The 19,899-nt window shown below is 34.8% G+C and overlaps 1 protein-coding gene and 1 pseudogene across 11 annotated transcripts in view; one reads left to right on the forward strand and one right to left on the reverse strand.

The window, feature by feature from the left end:
* Positions 1–19,899, forward strand: part of FUT8 (fucosyltransferase 8) — a 310,024-nt gene that overhangs the window by 108,152 nt on the left and 181,973 nt on the right. For 2 of the 11 annotated variants that reach the window (XM_042943530.1, XM_042943533.1), the window contains one exon: positions 6,115–6,179. The exons of 5 other annotated variants lie outside the window; for them this stretch is intronic. The gene's annotated coding sequence lies outside the window, so the exon portion shown is untranslated. Of the gene's footprint in view, positions 1–1,169; positions 1,249–3,970; positions 4,051–5,918; positions 6,009–6,114; positions 6,180–6,883; positions 6,930–19,899 lie in introns of those variants that run through there. 4 more of the 11 variants (XM_042943528.1, XM_042943531.1, XM_042943526.1 and 1 more) reach the window with 4 other exon arrangements.
* On the reverse strand, positions 6,560–7,711 carry LOC122222838 (annotated as a pseudogene).

The following is a 19,899-nucleotide window of genomic DNA, read 5'->3' on the forward strand; positions in this document are numbered from 1 at the left end:
TTTAAAGAAACCAGGTACATATAAAACTGGCTGTTAATTTTTTAACTTCTTTTTTTCTTAAAATTTAATGTTAAGAACTATTAGGATTCTGTGATTATACATTTACAACGTATTATTTGGGCACGTCTGTCATAAAGTAGTATAATATTTTTGACCTTTTTTTATTGTGGTAAAATACATATAACATAAAATTTACCACTTAACCATTTTAAGTATGTAACTCAGTGCCATTAAGTACATTTGCACTGATGTAGAGCCATCACCACTGTGTCTCTAGAACGTTTTCATCCTCCCGAACTACTATACTCATGAGACATTAGTTCTGCATTCCTTATATCCATTGTTCTATTTTGTCTTTATGAATTTGACTATTTTATGTCAATTTGTGTCAATTTATGTCAATTTGAATTTGACTATTCACAGGAGTTGAATCCTATACTATTCATTCTTATGTGACTGACTTCTTTCACTTCACATAGTATCCGTAGGGTTCATCAGTGTTTTACCATGTATCAAAATTTCACTCTTTTTAAGATCGAATAATATTTTATTTTATGGATATGCCACATTTTGTTTATCCATTTATCAGCGGATATTTGGGTTGTTGTGACTAATGCCGTTGTGAACATTGGTGTGCAAGTATCTGTTCAAGTGTGCTGATATGTTTTTATGTATTTTTTAATATTTAAAAATTTTTGTGGTAATGAAATTCTGTTTAAATGGACCAGATAAATACCTATATTTTCAGTGATAATCAGTGAATATTAAATACCTATGTGTGTATTCTAAGTAGTGACGATATAAAGAATTATAAAATCATGATGCTGTTTTTGAAGAACTTGCAATCTAATAATAATAGGGTATGTTTATAAAAATACATTGCTTGGCAGCATATACTTTTTGAAGCTGAAGAAGTATTCACCATCTAATACAAACCAAAATCCTCTCTCACTAAATTTTTGCATGTCATTCTCACCAGTTAGGAGGCAAAATACATGGCCATGATCAACATGCATATTCCATTCAAGCATATGTATTTAACAGATGCATTTAACATTCAAGTATAAATTCTGGAGTGATACTAAAATAGAAGTTAGATCATGACATTCATCTAAACAATTCTCTCCAATGCAAACATTCTTAGGAGTAACTTACATTTCTTTTCCCAGAGTCCCACCTTAACTCTGACCACATCTCCTGTCTCCATCCCCACCATGAGTAATTCTTTGTTGTGGATACATTTCTTAGGTATGTAAACTGGTTTAAGTGTAAATGAGTAAAAGGCAGAAGGATCAACTCTGTATGTCTCCAGGTTCTTCACAGATTTGTGATTCCAATTTTAATTTCTATAGTACTTGGATTTTCCAAATGAGAGAAAACAGAATAGGCATGTAACACCTCTAAATAAGGTTTCTCAACAGATCTACTGCATAGTAATTTTAAAGGCCAAAATTTGATCAGATTATAAGATTTTGTTGTTTTGGTATTTCAATGGTCTTTTTCTTTCTCTCAAAATATTTTCCTGGAAAAGCAATATAAATCTTTTATGAATTCAATCATAACTTTGCAGTTTAATTGGATTTTTAAAGTTTTTCTGTGTGTACCAGCTGGACCTTTTGGAGAGGATTACTATTTTCCCACTGAAATGTTAGAGACCAACCACCGGTTAGAGTCACATTTCCTATGGATGATGTTTTGAAGCTCAAAAGGAACTTTGAAAATTTTAAACACAACTGAACAGAGGTTCCAAAAGGTAATGCTGTAGTAGTATTTTTTTTCCTCTGTATCCATCTTCCCAGAAGTGAGCCTGACTTGTCAGTGATAAGGACATTTTATAGGCTCATTACTCTGCAGAGTGAAAAAAATGAAAACGGAACTAATTTCCAAGTTAAAACTTAAAAAATAGTGAAAGATGAATGAACAAGTATGATCATCCATTCATTCATGTATGAAAGTTTACTATGTACCAGACAGTCCACTAAACATAGGATATAAAGCAATGATTGAAATAGAATCAGTCCCTCCATTTACAGAACTTAGATTGCCTAGAACAGGGAGTGGAACATAATACACACTTAAAAAATATTTGAATAAATGAGTGTCTGTTTTGTGAAGAAGGTTTTGGAGTAAGGGGCATTTTAGTGAAGAAGTATGGAGCGTCCTGTCCCATTCATTGTATTATAGACAGTTCATGTAAAAAGTGAAAAAAGGGAAACAAACCAAATACTCTATTTATCTTTAACATTCAGGATGTGTGTGTGTGTGTGTGTGTGTGTGTGTGTGTGTGTGTGTGTATGTGTGTGTATACATACATATATATATATATGTTTTTTTTTTAAAGTTTTTTTTTTTTAATGTTTATTTATGTTTGAGACAGAGAGAGACAGAGCATGAATGGGGGAGGGGCAGAGAGAGAGGGAGACACAGAATCTGAAGCAGGCTCCAGGCTCTGAGCCATCAGCCCAGAGCCCGACGCGGGGCTCGAACTCATGGACCGTGAGATCGTGACCTGAGCTGAAGTCGAACGCTTAACCGACTGAGCCACCCAGGCGCCCCTTTTTTTTAATTTTTAAAATATTTATTTTGAGAGAGAGAGTGAGCAAGTGTGAGTGGGGGAGGGACAGAGAGAGAGGGAGAGAGAAAGAATCCCAAGCACATTCTGTGCTGTTGGCATAGAGCCCAACAACATGGGGTTCTATCTCACGAACCATGAGATCATTACCTGAGCTGAAATCAAGAGTCGGATGCTTAGCCCACTGAGCCACCTAGGTGCCCCTGGAGGGTATATTTTTAAAATGAATAGTAACATTTTTAAATGTAATAGTAGGAAACTATTTAATTGTAATTTTAATTTTGTTTTATAGATACTTTGAGGATATCTACATAAGTAGATGATGGGGAACTGAGGATGTCTACATAAGTAGATGATGGAGAACTGAAAACATTCTTTAGTTTTTTTGTGTGTTTGAAAACTCAAGTTTGGATGTAGATTAAAAAAATTTTTTTTTACATGTTTATTTTTGAGAGAGAGAGAGAGAGAGAGAGAGAGAGACAGACCACGAGCAGGGGAGGGGCAGAGAGAGAGGTAGACACAAAATCTGAAGCAGGTTCCAGGCTCTGAGCCATCAGCACAGAGCCCCGTACAGGGCTCAAACCCATGAACTGTGAGATCATGACCTGAGCCGAAGTCAGACGCTTAACTGACTGAGCCACCCAGGTGCCCCAAGGATATAGATATTAATAGATGTTATTAGATTGAACTGCATTTTTTTATCTGAAGATTTCTTTTTGCTTTCTTCTTTGCTTAGTAGGATTACTGATTTTCTTAATTAAGGGAGAGAATACATGTGTTTTGGGAGTCCTGGTTATTGTTGGTCAATATTCTTAGGTTTTCAAAGTATAATAGAGCAGATTATAGGAAATTATTTTTTCATGACTATTTTCTTTCTAATTTCTTGCAGTAAGTTGTGTTTTTATCAGGACATTAGAGAACTCATGAAAAATTCCATTGTACACGAAGATTATTCATAACAAACAAATTTTACTCGAAATACTATAGCAACTTCACTGTTTTTTATCCTCTGGAAGATCATGTCGACTCTAATTATTGAAGCTTCAAATGATAAGTGATTGAATTTGAAAACTGTTTTAGGGTCTATTTATCTTTTTAAAATGATTTTTAAATGATTATTACATTCTTGTTTAAATGATAGGTTAACATTGCTTAGGTATAAAAGAAGTATTATTCTTTTTCAAAACAAGAGTTTTGTCAGGGCACATAGTTCTTTGGACTGTGATACACCAAATTTGAGACAATTTCTTTTCCAGATGTTTAGCTGTAAGTGCCATAATTGTATAAAATCTCAACACAGCATATGAAGCAAAGAGATCAAACTGTAAACCTTAGAAGATGATTTTAAGTTCCTTTCTCTCTCTTTTTTTTTTTACTTTTTCATTTCTGAAAAATAAGATGCCTGTTCCAGTTCAATGAGTATGATAATATCAAATCTGGGTAGAATAGTACATCTCATCTTGTCTTCATTTTTAAAGGTGAGATGGTTTATAGAATGGAGAATAAGTCATTTTGTTAGATGTTGACTCCTTTCTAGAATAAAAATATGAATCTAGCAGTAAATCATTGTTATACTTTAAATGTTTAAAATATAAGAAAGAAATTAACAGAAACACTGAAACAAAATTAATACTATGTACATGAATGATAGATAACATTTATAATTGGTATTTTAATTATAATTGGTATTTTAATACTATTTATATATAGTATAATACTATATATATATATAGTATATATATATTTATATATATAGTATATATATATAGTATATATATATTTATATATATAGTATATATATATAGTATATATATATTTATATATATAGTATATATATATAGTATATATATATTTATATATATAGTATATATATATAGTATTATATATATATAAATATATATATTTATATAATATTTATATATATTATATATATAATATATATATTATATATATATATATTATATATAATAAATATAGAAATATAGAAATATATATATTTATATATATAGTATATAAATAGTATAATACTATTTATATATTTATAAATACTATTTATATATTAGTATTATATACAATACTATTTATATATTTATAAATATAAATTTAAATATAAATATAAATATTTAAATTTACAGGTGGATTAATGAATTAATTTAAAGGTGTTAATGGTGTCACACAGCCAGCAAGTATCAAAAAGGCAATTCAACCCTGCCTTTAATGTAAAATTTATAAATTTTATATTAAAATATAAAATATTTTATATTTTATAAAAATAAAACATTTAAATATAAAAATTTAAATATAAAATTTTTATATTTTATAAAAAATATAAAATGTATTTATATTTATAAATATAAATATAAATATTTAAATATAAATATAAATTTATATTTATATAAATACTATTTATATATTAGTATTATATATAATACTATTTTATATATAATATATAATATAATATATTATTATAATATAATAATATATAATATAATATTATAATATAATAATATTAATATCAATTAATTAATTTATTAATTAATATAATAATATTATAAAATAATATATAATACTATATATAATACTATTTATATATTTATAAATACTATTTATATATATTTTATAGTATAATACTATTTATAAATAGTATTATTTACATACATAAATACAATAATAATTTTGTATATGTTAGTCTAATGAAATTAATGGTTTCTCCTTTTATACATTGCCACTATGCTTAGGCTTTCCTTCATTGCACTCATTTATTCATTAGTCAACAATATTTAGTGTCTGATAGGCACTGTTCTAGGCTTTGAGTGATACCAGTCAACAGAGACAAATTATTGATCTTATGGATCTTATATTCCACTGGGGATACAGATACTAAACAAACAAATGTTTAATGGTGATAAGTATTCTAGACAAAAGTAAGTACATCAGGAAAGGTGATAGGGAATGTTGGAGTGGGGAGTGTACCATTTTTATGTAGAATGGTCAGGGAAAGTTTTATTGAGAAGGTAATACTTGAGTTGTGACCCGAATTTGATGAGGAAAGAACTATGGTGTATATTTGGGTAAGTGTGTTTCAGACAACAGGTTCAAAATCCCTGTGTTGGGTGTAGGCTCTGCATATTTTAGAACATAAGAAATTAGTTGTGTAATTATTTGTCTCATTTTTCCTTTCCCAGTAGATTCTGTGATCCACTAAAAAGGGGATTATCTCTCTTTTGTCATCATTGTATACTTGGCACTCAGTGTAGTGCCCAACACATGGCAGGAGTGGGGCACTGGATAAATATGGATAAATTCATGAAAGAAGAGGGAGAATTTTGAAGGAATTCCCCCACCCCACCCCACCCCTGCCTTTTAAAGTTCATACTATAAATATTTCAAGCTGCGGAAGTCTTTGTAGATCATAGGAAACAAGTGAGTTCTTTAGGTAGGTAGAATGATTCTTCCAAAGTCACTGTTAATTAGTAGTGTTCTTGTAATGGCAAAGATATTATCTCTTATTCTTACTCTTAATAGGGATCCTTTTGTTTCAGATGTCTGGTCTAGACATGGGAAGATACTTGGCTGTGGAAAACCTTGCAGTAGAATCTGGAATCAGGTAGCTGGGTTGAATTGCCTTTTTGATACTTGCTGGCTGTGTGACACCATTAACACCTTTAAATTAATTCATTAATCCACCCGTAAATGCCTTGATTTTCTTATCTGTAAGACAGATATTGTTATTCCTATTCCAGTGTTCTTTACACTGGAACATTTTCTTTTGCATGATGGGATTTCCCATTAATCTTCTAATATACTATCATGTAGACATTCCCCCCCCCTTTTTAAATGGAGTTATGATTAAGAACATAGGACTTTAGAATCAGACATTGGATTCTCTGAAAGTTTACTTCTTAAAGTTACTTGTTAACAGTATCAAAGTTTTTATCTAACTAATGAGAGAATAATCAGGAGGACATAAGAATTTCTCCCAAGAATTGAGCATCAGGAGTTCATGTATTCATTTAGGAAAGGGATGCCGTGATAAAATGACTAAGCTACATAAAAGTCTGATTAACTTTTAAAAGAAGGAAGTCAGATCTCCTTTGGGATTTAATCCTTAGAAAACTTGGAATATAAAACATTTGAGTTCAATTTAGATATCATCATGGTCTTTATCATCATTTTTAGTATCATCAAATTGGATTTCATCATCATCTCCAGTGCCAAATATATCTGTTTCATTGATTTCAGCATATTTTGGAAGCTTGCCACATGCCTTCAGATTTATACCTTCATCTGCATTGTATTTTAAAATTACATCAGCTTTGTTATCCTCATCATCTGGCAGACCAGTATAATGTCTGAGGTATTTATTCAAATTATTTTCCTCATAAGACATAAGACAAGTTCATAAGACATAACCTCTTCACACCACCAAGACACATTGCTTCTAATTGTACATTTCCCAACATTTTGATTACTGAATTATACTTATTCATCCTGTTTACACACCAGCTTTTTTCAGGGTCATTTTCACTCTTACCCCTGTACCTGTTTTTACCCCTACCTTTATTCTTGGTCATGGCAATGCCTCATGGCATCATGGTCTCCTTTCCTGTGATGGCAGTGGCAGCTGTTCTTCCAAATGGCACATGGAATGACCTAGCATGCAGTGTGATGTAGCACTCTGCAGGTGAGGGAGAGTTTTCAGACTGAGCTTTTCTGAGATGGACTCAGTGGCAGCAAATTTATTTCCTTCCCCCTTCTCTTTCCATGTATATTAATGTGTTTAAGGTTTTCTAGGGCAGCTCTAGAGGTAACCTTTACTCTTGTACTTTCTTAGCCTCATTACTAAGGTGGATCTCTCTTTGTGTCTTTACTGAATGCACCAAGGATTCAGTAGACTCTATCTTGCTTTTAAGAACTTGAATGATTCTTGGCCCTCTGTGAGCTCTCATATCATCAATAAAACCTGATAATTTTTCTTTCCTAGAACGTGTTTTTGCTCAACCTTATGGGTTTTCAGCCTATGCACATATAGATTGTTATTCAGGTAATTTAAGGGGAATCTCTCTCTCTCTCTCTCTCTCTCTGTCTCTCTCTCTCTTTTGGGTTTTCCCCTTCAACATACTGTAATTTCAAAAGTGCTTTCAGAAAGAACCCCAGGTAATTATAGGTCTCACCCCCCCCCTTTTTTTTTTTTAGGAATCCTTTTGGTGCTGCCTGTTTTCCAAAGTCAGATACATAGTTTTTCCAGTTTTCTAGTTGTTTACATTTGGAAGGTTAATTCTGGGTCCTATTACTGCCTTGTGGTGAAAGTAGAGATTTCTTAACACTTTTAAAATGAAGAATGATATTCTTAGCAAATGATACATCCTGCTCATTTCAAATTGTGTTCAAATACCATTATGTGTAAAAACTCATTTTTAAATGTTGCTTAAATTAAATTGATCTTAGCAACAACATTTCTGTTATTCTTCCACACATAGCTGTAAATAAAAGCTGCCTTGGCTGCTTCTCATCTAATATTAGTTACCAGTCAACTGATGCATTAAATTAAAGTTGGTGTAATTCTAATGATTTATAATAGCTGATTCCTTTTGGTACTTTTATGCCTCACTGAAGATCACTTGCTGTTTTATGATACTTTTCTTCCTTCCTTCCTTCCTTCCTTCCTTCCTTCCTTCCTTCCTTCTTTCCTTCCTTCCTTCGAAGCTTCCTTCCTCCTTTTCTATCAGAATCAGTATAAAAAAGACCCCTTAAAATAAATAGTAACTTTTTACTAATAAAAATATTTTTGGGGCACCTGGGTGGCCCAGTTGGTTTAAGTGCTTACACTTGATATTGGCTCAGGTCGTGAGCTTGTGGTGGTGGGATCGAGCCCCATGTCTGGCTTTGCACTGTGTGTGGAGCCTGCTTGGGATTCTCTTCCTTCCATTCTCTCTCTCTTCCCCTCCCCTGCTTTCTGTCTCTCTCAAAAATAAATAAATAAACACTAAAAATATTTTTAAAATGTCTTGTTTCATCTATTAAGGATACACTGAAATAGTATAAGTTCAGTACCGCTCATTATTTCTTTAAAATTCCTTCAGTGAGTTTTAAAACATTGGTAATTGGAAATAGAGTATAAACATGAACTGATATGAAGTTAATTGAGAATGTCTCATTAAGTCTGGAATAACGAAAAAAAAGGATGTGCTTGATGAAGAACAGTATATTGAGCTGAAAAAATTTTTTATAGGATTTGAGGTCCTTAGGAAAGAGTGAATGACTGACATGCTTATGTTGATTCAGTTGGTGACATGAGCTTAATTCTTTATCATTAATACTTACAGTATTTCATTTACTGTACTACATGCAAGGTATTCCATCTGATAGTCATTATGTGTCTATGCTGTTCTTGGAAGACAGACTTGCAATTCTTAGGGGAGTATTTGAAAATGAGCCAGTAGTAGTAGCATTGTGATTTATATGTTGTATGCTCAGGCTTAACACAGGCATTTTTGATTGGCATTAGAATTGTACATCATAAATCTTAAGAAAAAAATACTTAAGAAATGTATAGCCATAATATACATATCTCTCAGAAGATGAGGGTCAAGGTTGTAATTATAGGTGAGAGAACTATAAATTCCTGAGTTCTGACAGATGGCAACAAAATGTCTGATTCTGTTACTTTTTATTATTTCTTAAAAACTTTTTCTAATGTCTTTAAAAATTACTGCTTTTAGATATATCCTTTGAATGTGATGTAGAAGGCTGTTTACTCTTTCATTTTTTGACAGCAGATGTAAAATACAGACATCTAAGTATTCAAGATCTTTTAGATATGAATGATTATTCAAACTAATGTAGTTACTAGAAACATTTGCCAAAGCTGCTTTTATTTTGGTCTGTTACTAAAAGAGATGCGTCACCTGTAGTGTTGCCTAGGCAGCACGGATGCACTGCACTTCATCCTCCTAAACTGGTTATGGTTGAAATTTATGGATTATGTTTGTTATTTTGATAGTGTTGTTCTCTTGTAACTTTGCCCCTAAAGAGTAATGATCCCTTGGTCAGTCAAACCATATTGCTTTGATTCATTTGGAATCAAAAAGATAGATCTGTGAATCTTGACTCCTGGTTTTGTGACCTTAGGCAAGTTACTTAACCTCTGCTGGTTTATTTGATATTATTATAGTATAGTAGTTAATTGAGCGGGCTCTGGAGTGTTTGTGAGGACATGCATTCTAGCTGTGCTACTTATAAGCTATGTGACTTTGGGCAAGTTACTAACTTTATTGCCTTCTCTTCCTCATCTACAGATAATAATAGTACTTATCTGTAAAATGCTATGAGTAAGCCTGGCACATACTAAATACTCAATAAATGCTTGCTATTGTTATTTTCTATAAATGAACAAAAATAACATAATAGGGTTATTATGAGGCCTGACTGAATAAATAGATCACTTTGCATGGGGACCTACTACATGTTCAGTATATGAAGTACTATAATGGATTGATGGCAGTTTTGATCATGCAGTAATTGTGTCTGTGGAATAAGATCCAAGATTTATAAGAAAAGATACCACACTGGAGCTCCATTGATTTGCTAATTGGTTAAGACACAGAGTGAGTTCCAGCATTCTATTAGGTCACTTGTACAAAACAGATCAACTTTTATATTCCAGATGATGCACAAGATGTGGTAGATGAAAAATCCTATCCAATAAGACTTCAGAATTGTAATCTTAACTGTATCTATCGTAGTATCAGTATAGTTTGGGATTGGCCACACGCCATAGATGGCCAAGGAAGTAAAAGCATTTAGTGGGGAAAGCTTTTACATTAGCTGTATTGATTAAAGATACGATACAAAACTTCTCCCAAATATCAAGGGTTACTCAGAAGATATGAAAAATGAATAGGGATGTATGATGCAGGCTGCTAGTATTCTACTCAAACTTAAAATCTGTTTTTCTCCTTTTTTTTTTAAATTTTTTTTAATGTTTATTTATTTTTGAGACAGAGATAGAGCGTGAACGGGGGAGGGTCAGAGAGAGAGGGAGACACAGAATCTGAAGCAGGCTCCAGGCTCCGAGCTGTCAGCACAGAGCCTGACGCGGGGCTTGAATTCACGGACCAGACCGTGAGATCATGACCTGAGCCGAAGTCGGGACACTTAACTGACTGAGCCACCCAGGCGCCCCCTGTTTTTCTCTTCTATACTAATAGAATTTTTTTTTGTTTTTGTTTTTGTTTTTCCTTAAAGGTAGGCATATTGAAGCTTTGAAGGAAGGGCTATTTCCTAGCTGAGTGACTAAGTACTGGCAAAAGAGATAAAAGCAGAAGTATTATGTGTGTGTGTGTGTGTGCGTGCTTGTAAAGGTCAGTAACTCAGCTGGAGGTGATCCCATTTTGTCATTCAGTTTCTCCTTTTTGACCTTTATTGTATGCATGATAAATGGAGCTTTAGCAAACATTTTGGACTGTGAGGTGATCTCGATGATGGAAGCTGGGGATGGAGAATGGTAGAAGAGAAAGTTAGAAACTTGGGTCCCTGAGGATACTGTGCAAACACCATCTCTACATGGCTAATCTTTAGACAATATTTACAAAAGAAAAAGTAAACCTCAATCTTGTTTAGCCAAGCTGCTGTTGTGTTGGGGTATTCTGTAATGTGCAAAACCATATCCTTATACTGAGGGGAAACAGTATAAATAAGAAAGTACTTTTGAGGTTTAATGGTTTGTGTTAGGGGTGTGTGTGTAGAGGGGATTGAAAATACAAAGAGAACTGGAGACTAACACTAACTGACTAAGGGATTGTGGATCTATGTTGATCATACTGGTGAAATTTTATTAGATTAATAGGAAATATGAAACTTACTTTATGGGAAAAAAGAAAATATTTAATAGTTCAGTGACATGTGAACAATTAGTTATCAAATCACGTTTTGTTGGATATTGGGGGTAGTTAGAAGAACTGGTGAAATTGATGGGTGGGCCATAAGTCATTCTTGTCTTTAGAATATTAACATCTTTTTATAGGTTACTGTTGTTGGCTTATGCTATTGTTAAATGATGTATATATAACTGTAGTTTTTTTTTTACTGGTAAGTTCCTTTTTGTTAATGACACTTCAAGTGTCTTCTCTCAAAATTTTGGATTGACAAATTAGAAAAAAATGTTAGAGAACATTGAATTAGCCATTTTCTGTGGAAGAGGTTGAGAAAAGATTTTGGAGCCTACACAGCAAATCACTGATATATTTAATCAATTAATTAATTAATTATTTTTTTAGAGGGAGACAGAAAGCACAAGCAGGGGAAAGGGGCAGAGGGAAAGAGAGAGAATCCTAAGCAGGCCCCTTGCTCAGCGCGGAGCCTGACACGAGGTTTGATCCCATGACCCTGGGATCGGACACTCAACTAACTATCTACCCAGGTACCCCATATTCGTTCACTTCTTTACATAAAGAAGATTCCAAAAAAATTACATATGCACTCATACTTGGGCTCTCACATTTTAATGGTTTCTGTGACACCACAATAATTGATTTGACACATTTAATTCGGTAGCTTTGGATGGAAAAATGTTTAGATGCCTTAGTTGAGAATTTTAAAATTTCTTTAGTCATGTTGCCCAATCTTTGTTTTAGTTTTATTTGGATAGTATGGAATAACAGGTCTAGAAAGACTGCAGAAGGTGATATGTTTCACTGTAATTTATTAGACGTGCTATATATTCTTTACCTTTGTTTTTACCTTGTGGATCTATTCATTCCTTTCCATTTATCTCTGATTAATTTTTATTTAAAAAATTTTTTAATTTGCTCTTTAATGTTTATTTTTGAGAGAGAGAGAGAGACAGAGAGAGAGAGAGAGAGAGAGAGAGAGCATGAGTGGGGAAGGAGCAGAGAGAGAGGGAGACACAGAATCCGAAGCAGGTTCCAGGCTCTGAGCTGTCAGTACAGAGCCTGAAGTGGTGCTCAAACCCATAAACAGTGAGATCATGACCTGATCTCAGGTCGGTGCTTAACCGACTGAGCCACCCAGGGGCCCCTGTTTAATTTTTATTTAAAGGTTAATAAATATTAATTACAGTACATACTTTACTCATGCCACTTTTTGTCACCTTATTTCTTTTTTTATCTTTATTTTTAGATTTTCCTAGGAGGTACATAGAACTCGAGTGGTGTGGAAAATAACTACATACCCTCAAATCTCCATTCTATGGGAAAAAACATCATCTTCAATAATAAGTTCCCTTTGGTGATGACAATATAATATTCCATTATATAATCATTAGTTTTTTAGTATTTAGTACATGTTCACTAATATATATTTAATATTTCTTTTTTTGGCCAATTTTCCCATAATTAAACAATTAATAATATACACAACTGAATTGTGCACTTTAAATGAGTAAATTATGATGTGTGAATTATATTTCAATAAGGATGTTAATACTTTACAAATATAATTTTCCTTCCCCTTTAAATCCTTCTTTGGAAAAATGGAAGAATTTAAGAAGAAAGGAAATAATGTGTCCTCAACTAGGAGTGGTGACAGCTATAGCAATTGCGTTCTTTTCTCTAAAGCACCCTGAATGTTTAGGGTAAGGTTCTATGTTGGACATTTTGGGCATCTTGACATTTGCTGGCACTGGAAAGATTTGACAAGGGAGAACTGGGCATTTGTTACATAAATAGTAACTATTATTAAATACTTTAATTTGGTGTCTACTTGGCACAGGACATTGCTGTCCCTGCTATTTTTTGTTTGTTTGTTTGTTTGTCGTTTCACTTTTTTTAAATTTTATTTTTTTTAAATTTACATCCAAATTAGTTAGCATATAGTGCAACAATGATTTCAGTAGATTCCTTAGTGCTCCTTACCCATTTAGCCCATCCCCCCTCCCACACCCCCTCCAGTAGCCCTCTGTTTGTCCTCCATGTTTATGAATCTCTTCTGTTTTGTCCCCCTCCCTGTTTATATTATTTTTGTATCCCTTCCCTTATGTTCACCTGTTTTGTCTCTTAAAGTCCTCATGTGAGTGAATTCATATGATTTTTGTCTTTCACTGACTAATTTTACTTAGCATAATACCCTCCAGTTCCATCCATGTAGTTGTAAATGGTAAGATTTCATTCTTTTTGATTGCCAAGTAATACTCCATTGTATATGTATACACCACATCTTTATCCATTCATCCATCGGTGGACATTTGGGCTCTTTCCATACTTTGGCTATTGTTGATAACACTGCTATAAACATTGGGGTGCATGTGTCCCTTCAAAACAGCACACCTGTATCCCTTGGATAAATACCTAGTAGTGCAATTGCTGGGTCATAGGGTAGTTCTATTTTTAGTTTTTTGAGGAACCTCCATACTGTTTTCCAGAGTGGCTGCACCAGCTTGTCTTCCCACCAACAATGCAAAAGAGATCCTCTTTCTCCGCATCCTCGCCAACATCTGTTGTTGCCTGAGTTGTTAATGTTAGCAATTCTGACAGGTGTAATGTGGAATCTCATTGTGGTTTTCATTTGTATTTCCCTGATGATGAGTGATGTTGAGCATTTTTTCATGTGTCAGTTGGCCATCTGGATGTCTTGTTTGGAGAAGTGTCTATTCTTTTGCCCATTTCTTCACTGGATTCTTTGTTTTTTAGGTGTTGAGCTTGATAAGTTCTTTGTAGATTTTGGATACTAACCATTTATCTGATAGGCCTTTTGCAAATATCTTCTCCCATTCTGTTGGTTGCCTTTTAGTTTTGCTGATTGTTTCCTTCGCTGTGCAGAAGCTTTTTATTTGATGAAAATATTAGAAGATATTTTATTTTTTTTTGATGAGGTCCCAGTAGTTCATTTTTGCTTTTGTTTCCCTTTGCCTCTGGAGACGCGTTGAGTAAGAAGTTGCTGCAGCCAAGATCAAAGAGGTTTTTGCTTGCTTTCTCCTCGAGGATTTTGATGGTTTCCTGTCTTACGTTTAGGTTTCTCATCCATTTTGAGTTTATTTTTGTGTATAGTGTAAGAAAAGTGGTCCAGGTTCATTCTTCTGCATGTCGCTGTCCAGTTTTCCCAGCCCCACGTGCTGAAGATGCTGCCTTTATTCCATTGGATATTCTTTCCTGCTTTGTCAAAGATTAGTTGGCCATATATTTGTGGGTCCATTTCTAGGTTCTCTATTCTGTTCCATTGATCTGAGTGTCTGTTCTTGTGCCAGTACCATACTGTCTTGATGATTACAGCTTTGTAGTATAGCTTGAAGTCTGGGATTGTGATGCCTCCTGCTTTGGTTTTCTTTTTCAAGATTGCTTTGGCTATTCAGGGTCTTTTCTGGTTCCATAAAAATTTTAGGATTATATGTTGTAGTTCTGTGAAGAATGCTGGTGTTATTTTGATAGGGATTGCATTGAATATGTAGATTGCTTTGGGTAGTATCGACATTTTAACAATATTTGTTCTTCCTATCCATGAGCATGGAATCTTTTTCCATTTTTTTGTGTCTTCTTCAATTTTTTCATAAGCTTTCTACAGTTTTCAGTGTATAGATTTTCATCTCTTTGGTTAGATTTATTCCTAGGTATTTTATGGTTTTTGATGCAATTGTAAATGGGATTGATTCCTTGATTTCTCTTTCTGTTGCTTCATTATTGGTGTATAGGAATGCAGCCGATTTCTTTGTGTTGATTTTATATCCTGCAACTTTGCTGAATTCATGAATCAGTTCTAGCAGTTTTTTGGTGGAATCTTTTGAGTTTTCCATATAGAGTATCATGTCATTTGCAAAGAGTGAAAGTTTGATCTCCTGGCTGATTTGGATGTCTTTTATTTCTCTGTGTTGTCTGGTTGCAGAAGCTAAGACTTCCCATACTGTGTTTAATAACGGTGGAGAGAGTGGACCTCCCTGTCTTGTTCCTGACCTTAGGGGAAAAACTCTCAGTTTTTCCCCATTGAAGATATTAGCGTTAGGTCATTCATATATGGCTTTTATTATCTTGAGGTATGATCCTTCTATCCCTACTTTCTTGAGGGTTTTTATCAAGAAAGGATGTTGTATTTTGTCAGATGCTTTCTCTGCATCTATTGAAAGGATCATATGGTTCTTGTCCTTTCTTTTATTGATGTGATGAATCACGTTAGTTGTTTTGCAGATATTGAACCAGCCCTGCATCCAGGTATAAATCCTACTTGGTCGTGGTGAATAATTTTTGTAATGTATTGTTAGTTCCGGTTGCCTAATATCTTGTTGGGGATTTTTGCATCCATGTTCATCAGGGAAATTGGTCTATAGTTCTCCTTTTTAGTGGGGTCTCTGTCTTGTTTTGGAATCAAGGAAATGCTGGCTTCATAGAATGAGTTTGGGTTTTCCTTCCATTTCTATTTTTTGGAACACCTTCAAGAGATTAGGTGATAACTCTTCCTTAGATGTTTGGTAGAATTTCCCTGGAAAGTCATCTGGCCCTGGTCTCTTGTTTTTTTTTTTTGGATTTTTGATTACTAATTCGATTTCCTTACTGGGTATTGGTGTGTTCAAATTATCTATTTCTTTTTGTTTCAGTTTTGGTAGTGTGTATGTTTCAAGGAATTTGTCCATTTCTTCCAGATTGCCCATTTTATTGGCATGTAATTGCTCATAATATTCTCTTACTATTTTTTTTATTTCTGCTGTGTTGGTTGTGATCTCTCCTCTTTCATTCTTGATTTTATTTATTTGGGTCCTTTCCTTTTTCTTTTTGATCAAACTGGCTAGTGGTTTATCAATTTTGTTAATTCTTTCAAAGAACCAGCTTCTGGTTTCATTGATCTGTTCTGTTTTTTTGGTTTCGATAGCATTAATTTCTGCTCTGATCTTTATTATTTCCTGTCTTCTGCTGGTTTTGGGATTTATTTGCTGGTTTTTTTCCAGCTCTTTCAGGTGTAAGGTTAGGTTGTGTATCTGAGATCTTTCTTCCTTCTTTAGGAAGGCCTGGATTGCTATATGCTTTCCTCTTTGCTGTGTCCCAGAGGCTTTGGGTTGTGGTGTTATCATTTTCATTGGCTTCCATGAACTTTTTAATTTCCTCTTTAACTTCTTGGTTAGCCCATTCGTTCTTTAGTAGGATGTTCTTTAGTCTCCAAATATTTGTTACCTTTCCAAATTTTTTCTTGTGGTTGATTTTGAGTTTCATAGCGTTGTGGTCTGAAAATATGCACGATAAGATCTCGATCTTTTTGTACTTGCTGAGGGCTTATTTGTGTCCCAGTATGTGGTCTGTTCTGGAAAACGTTCCATGTGCACTGGAGAAGAATGTATGTTCTGCTGCTTTAGGATGAAATGTTCTGAATATATCTGTTAAGTCCATCTGGTCCAGTGTGTCATTCAAAGCCATTGTTTCATTGTTGATTTTTTTATTAGATGATCTGTCCGTTGTTGTGAGTGGGGTATTGAAGTCTCCTACTATTATGGTATTACTATCAATGAGTTTCTTTGCGATTACTTGATTTATATATTTGGGTGCTGCCAAATTTGGCGCATAAATGTTTACAATTGTCAGGTCTTCTTGGTGGATAGACCCCTTGATTATGATATAATGCCCTTCTGCATCTCTTGATACAGTCTTTATTTTAAAGTCTAGATTGTCTGATATAAGTATGGCTACTCTGGCTTTCTTTTGTTGACCATTAGCATGATAGGTGGCTCTCCATCCCCTGACTTTCAATCTGAAGGTGTCTTTAGGTCTATAGTGGGTCTCTTGTAAATAGTATATAGATGGATCTTGTTTTCTTATCCATTCTGTTACCCTGTGTCTTTTGATTGGAGCATTGAGTCTATTGACGTTTAGAGTGAGTCTGAAAGATATGAATTTATTGCCATTATGTTGCTTGTAGAGTTGGAGTTTCTGGTGGTGTTCTCTTGTCCTTTCTAATCTTTGTTGCTTTTGGTAGTTATCTATCTATGTATCTATGTATCTATCTATCTATCTTTTCTCCCCTTAGAGAGTCCCCCTTAAAATTTCTTGCAGGGCTGGTTTAGTGGTCATAAACTCATTTAATTTTTTTATGGGAAACTTTTTATTTCTCCTTCTGTTTTGAATGACAGCCTTGCTGGATAAAGAATTCTTGGCTTCATATTTTTCTGACTCAGCACATTGAATATATCCTGCCACTCCTTTCTGGCCTGCCAAGTTTCTGTGGATAGGTCTGCTGCAAACCTGATCTGTCTTCCCTTGTAGGTTAAGGACTTCTTTTCCCTTGCTGCTTTCATGATTCTTTCCTTGCCTGAGTATTTTTTGAATTTGACTATGATATGCCTTGTTGATGGTTGGTTTTTGTTGAATCTAATGGGGGTCCTCTGTGCTTCCTGGATTTTGATGTCTGTGTCTTTTCCCAGGTTAGGAAAGTTTTCCACTATGATTTACTTGCTCACATAACCCTTCTGCCCCTATTTTTCTGTCTTCCTCTTCTGGGACCCCTGTGATTCAGATGTTGTTCCTTTTAAATGAGTCACCAATTTTTCTAATTCTTAAATTGTGCTCTTTTGCCTTAATCTCCCTCTTTTTTTCTGCTTCATTATTTTCCATAAGTTTGTCCTGTATATTGCTGATCCTCTCTTCTGCCTCATCCATCCTTGCCTCCGCGGCATCCATCCATGATTGCAGCTCAGTTTTAGCATTTTTTATTTCATCCTGACTAGTTTTTACTTCTTTTATCTCCGCAGAAAGGGATTGTAATCTATTTTTGACTCCAACTAGTATTCTTATTATCATGATTCTAAATTCTGGTTCATACATCTTGCTTGTGTCTGTGCTGGTTAAGTCCCAGGCTGTCGTTTCTTCCTGCTCTTTGTTTTGGGGTGAATTCCTTCATTTCGTCATTTTGAAGGGAGAAAAGCAATTAATGAAGTAGAAAAAATTAAAATTAAAAAAAATTAAAAAAATTAAAAACACACACTCACACACACAAAAGCGAATAAATGATGCTAGATCCTAGGTGTGTTTTGGTTTGGGTGTTGAAAGTGGCTTGATAGATTAGAGAAAAAAGGGCGGGGGGGGGGGGAAAACAAATCGTTTGAAAATTTGAAAAAATGAATGCACTGAAGTAGACTAAAATGAAATGATGGAAATAAAGTAAAATTTGAAAAAATTTACACGTAAGTAAAGAATATAGTAGAAAAAAAGTTAAAAAATATTTTTAATGAAAATAAAATTAATTTTTTTCTCTCTGTATTCAAGAAAAAGAAAAGAAATGAGAAAAAGAAAAAGAAAGAAAATTGAATAGATGGACCTGCTAACAGACTAAAATACCACTGAAATTACCTCATTTTCCCCTAGAAGTCAGACTGTGAAGGACTTTATAGTCCATAAAGTAAGCAGGTGGTGAGACTTCTGTTCTTGAAGAGCGAGGTTGGCCCAGTAGGGCGGGGCTTAGTGTAACAGCTCCGTTCTCCACTAGATGGCGCTTCTAGCTTACTGGGGTGGATTGTTGTGGCACTTGTAGGTGCATATGCATGGGAGCGGTGAAAATGGCGTCACCCAGCAATCCAGTCTCTAGTATCGGAATTCTCTTCTCCCTAATGAGCAATCGTGCACTTGTTCTTTGTCTTCAGCCCTTGTCCACTCCCTGCTTTTACACTGTCTGTGACCAAACCCCAGGTAGTACCTTTCTCCCGAGTTTTGTCTCAGATGCGGCTGTTTTCCCTGCCCCGTTACTTCTGAGGGACTGCGTCTTTGACCTGTTCTGCCCCTCTGCAGAAGGTCTCACTGAGCAATGGCCGAATGCTGGCCGCCCCCAGGAAAGTTCGCGGGGCCGTGCTGGTGCTGATGCCCAGAGATTGCGGCCAGGTGCCAGCCTGCTCCAGAAAAAGTTCGTGAGATAGTGTAGCAGCAGTGTTTCAGGGACTATGGAAAATCACAACACACATCTGGCACTAGGCTTCACCCTTAACAACCTTGTTTCAGCCCCAGCAAATGTGGCCGTTCGTTCTCTGGGATCTGCTGGGACCAGGTGGCCTCACAGTCTCTACCAAATGTCCTTCCAGTAGTGGAACTGCTTTTCCCCGTGTGGCCCGAGAATCTCCCGGACCCCACTCTGCTCTTGGGGATTTGCCCTTCCCACCAGAGCACTGCCAGGTATTGAGCTGCGGAGTTGCAGCCTTTGTGCTTTCCCTGTTTATAGTCTTAATGGAATTTAAACCCTCTCCTTTTTTAGTTTATTCCCTGTGGCTGTTTCCAATTTTTTACTTTCTCTCCAGCTGCTTTTGGGGAGGGCTGCCTTTCCCATATTCCACCCCCCCCCCCATTTCCATCCTCTCTCTGCTCACAAAAGCGGCTCCCTGCCCTCTGCGGCTTCTCTTCCCCAGTTCACCT

The sequence above is a fragment of the Panthera leo genome, chromosome B3 (genome assembly GCF_018350215.1).
Source record: "Panthera leo isolate Ple1 chromosome B3, P.leo_Ple1_pat1.1, whole genome shotgun sequence".
NCBI lineage: Eukaryota > Metazoa > Chordata > Mammalia > Carnivora > Felidae > Panthera > Panthera leo.